The sequence below is a fragment of the Lygodium microphyllum genome, chromosome 6, assembly GCF_053477565.2.
Source record: "Lygodium microphyllum isolate KBCC chromosome 6, Lygodium_microphyllum_v1.1.10, whole genome shotgun sequence".
In the NCBI taxonomy this organism is placed as follows: domain Eukaryota; kingdom Viridiplantae; phylum Streptophyta; class Polypodiopsida; order Schizaeales; family Lygodiaceae; genus Lygodium; species Lygodium microphyllum.
In genome coordinates, this window is record NC_141140.1 from 77,185,544 (window position 1) to 77,189,393 (window position 3,850).

Sequence of the window (3,850 nt, forward strand, 5' to 3'; positions counted from 1 at the left end):
TTTCCAATGGTCGTTCAGCTGGCAAACTGTTAAGGAGTGACTCCTTTCCTCCGAATGCAACCCGCATTCGATCCGGAATCAATTTCAACTTGGCAAGATTCCTATCATTCTTGGGTTAGGGTTATACCCTATCAATACTTTAGGTTTTGTTGTGGCAGGATCCAACGACCATGTCACTTTAGTTTATTGTCTGGTCATTTGCTTCAAGGCAAACACCTAACCTTTCCTTTTCCTTGGTAGTTATCCCCCAAGAAAAGTGAGTAACAGGATGATTACCCATCCTCTTGTAAGTTAAATTCTTTCAATAACTTGCCAACCTCATTTCGAGAGATGAAAAAGCTCTCTTGTGGGCAAATCTCAAGTCTATACAAAGTTGCAGCTTTTTGCACATGTATTGCATCCATTCCACGGGATCATTCTACCCAATTGCTTAGCGTTTTCCGGTCACGGAATTTACCTCCAGCCGCGTGGCAGGGTTTTAGGGTATCCTCCAAACCATTCCTAATTATGTTGGCCCATGATTCTAAAAATAGGCAACTCCGTCGGAGTTTCATCATGATCCTTAGGATAAAACCTTAGATCATTTCATGCATGAATGGCTACGACATTTTGTGAACGTGTGTAGGATCTTTAGAATCACGGGTTTTGTCTAAAGCTAGGTCAATTTGCACTAAACCCTAGTTAACACTTAGGATTCCTATCATATCGACTCAATCATGTCCATACGAATCCTTGTGGTTTAGATTACTTAGTCAATTCAATTATGCTTGTCTTGCGACAAGGATGATCCTTCTCAAGGGTAATAATCTAAATCTAACGGTAACAATACTTACAACTACACCAACACGCGTAAACATGCGATTTATTGCCTTTACGCCTCACATGGCCCATGATAACTTTATCCTTCTTTGGTGCACGATAATCTGGCTACTAACTTTGCCTAGGACCTACTAGGTCTTACATCAATAGTCGTACCTACAACCTTGTTGTCTACACTTTGGCATCTTATGCTTTGACTCCTAATTGCGGCTCTTAATGAATGACATTTTTCACATGACGACTACGCAATACACAACATTCTCCTAGCTACGAAGTAGTCAATGAAACTCATACAAAACTAGTGTTAATTTATTCCATCTTACAAGCTATTTGCAAGTCCATACGTTCACTTTAGAACTCTATTATTTCTTTCCGGATGATACCTTAAGGTGCTAACCTTTTCCTATGAAATCATTACGAGAAGTATGTTGCCTAATGTGCGGCACACGCTTATTTCTACCACGTCTAGGACGGAAGATAATGTACTTATAAATTCCATTTCTTTGCCTAAGTTTAGACTCATTACCTTGATAAGGTACCAGAACTACATGCAACTAGCCTTCTACTCGTTCGAATTCATGACATATTTCAATCTTACCTAAGGTTTCAAGAGATGCTTTGTCACATGTATTTCTTTCCAATTTCCGTATGCATTAGAATTAAACGTAAAAATGCAATTGCCTTTATGAGCTAAGCGCGCCTAATCTTTTCCTTATGCGGAAATAACTCGAAAGAACCTGGACTTGTGGAGTCGGGGAGATGTCCACTTGTACATTCGGAGATGAGCCTTCCGCGGTCGCACCTTGTGATCTTTTTGGGGCCATCGTAGTCGTAAATTCGACTTCCGATTTGCCTTTGTGGTCTACGGAGTGACAGCCCTCGGAATGCGGCCTTCCGACCTCTGCCTTTATCCTTGTATGCGGAAGATTTCCTTTTCGGGATGGTGCTTGCGGCAAAGGCTTTAGGAGTCTTTCAAGAAAACTCGAATCGGCACGGAATTTAATCTCGGACGGCTTGCGGCTTTAAAATCTTCTTGCGAAAGCCTTTTCGATGGGTCTTGCGGGGGTCTTTATGGCTTCACCATCCCCTCTTCAAAGTCCCAGGAAGGGTATGAAGAGGTCTTCTTAGTAATGTGGTGGGAAGGGACCTTAAGGAGGCCCCTCCTTAGAAGCTTCTAAAGAAGCTTCTAAGAAGCTTCTGTAGCTTCAACAGAAACACGGGGGGGGGGGGGGGGGGTCGTGATCCACGTGGCGGGGCAGCCTGAGATGGCCGGGCGGACCTCAGCGGCAGCGTGGCGGCGGACTGGGCGGCAGCGTGGCGGCGGACTCCTCTCCACGGCGACCTCACTCTCTCCTCACGGGCTGTCCTCCAACCAGCTCCTCCCACAGTTCCTCTCTCTCTCCCTCCCACACCCCCTTGATGGGGGGTGTTTATATAGGCATGGGGGTGGGGAAGAGGGCCTCCACACACGTGGAGGACTCCCCTCATGCAGTCCCCACTTCACTCCTTCTTGGCCATCCCCCTCCCACTCCCTCTCCTCCAGCCATGCATCGGCTGGGGGAAGGGATAATAATAAAAAAATTTGCCTTGTATTTATCCATTTGCCCCTTCCCAAGCGGTCGTTTCCTTGCGGTCTTCACGGTCCTCAACCTCGGTCTTTAATTCACAATGTGGCGGCCTCGTGAATGGTATGGATTAAGTTACTAATAATTTACGAAGTAGGGAATACCTTTGCACAGGGTTTACGTCATGTGCGGGATGTCGATATTTACGGTACGCAGTTGCGGAAATATTACACTTCCTCTTGTTTGGTGGCTCTTTCCCCCCTCTTGTTGGTAGCTCCACTCCTTCTGGCTTGGTTGTTGTAGCAAGTTCTTCTTTCACAACATGATGGCACCCCCCTCTATAGTAGTTACGGCAGCTCGATGGAAAGGTGGTGGAGGGAGTGTTGGTGGAAGAAGGAATGATGGCGACACTAGGAGGGGTGAGCAAAAGGGTGATAGGGAGATGAGAGAGCAATGGAAGGTGGAAGGATAGAGAGATGGTGGTATAGAGGGCAAGATATGATGGGTGAATGAAATAAAGATGGTGGAATAAAGATGGACAACAAGGAATAAGGGGAGGACTAAGGGAGGATTAAGGTGGTTTTAACCCCCATGGCTCATCCTAGTGCTTGTGAAGCTCCTTGCAACCTATAGACTTGACTCAAAACACCATATTGGAGAATATGGGAATTTCCCATAAGTATCGGACACGTGGTCAAATTTTTGGATTTTCCATAACTTGAACACTATAACTCCAAATCGAGCGCTCTATAGCTCAATAGATTCCAATTTTCAAGCTCTTTCCAATGATGGGTCACATTATATGGTTTTGAGAAACTTATGGGCATGTTATCTGGGTGCCACCTTTTTAGTATTCAAAAAATGGGAATTGGGAGATTCCCAAACTCATTAATATTGTGTTTCAATCAGTCAAGGTGACCATGTTGGTTATGGCTAAGATGTTGGTTATGGCTAAGAGGATACCCACAAAGGGCCTATCAATTGCAACTCCATGATTGTTGGTCGTTGAACAATGCGGGAGAGGGTCATCGTGGTGATCTCTTGGTCACCACTATTGTCGAAGGTCACCCAAAGGCATTGATGGCCTGATGCATAGCCAATCAGAAGGTGCTTAGACTCTTGAACCAATTGGAAGAGGCTTGAACCAATTGAAGGAGACTCAATGCTTCAATGTAGATTTTGTTCCTTCATTGAAACATGAGTACACCCCTATCATTGATCACACTCATACCTACGGATTTCTTGATAAGCATTAGAGACCTACTAGAAATTTGAAGGGCAAGCTGCTAGGAAGGTAGCCTTGTATAGGAAGTAAGCCGTGACTATTGCAATTTGTAATGTAGTTACTTCGTGTATGCCAACCATAGGATGTGTTCAAAGTGGTGACATCATATGCTCAATGGGGCATTGAGATGAGATCAGATTTGTTGTGCTGCACATACGAATTTATGGTTTGCCGAAATGCC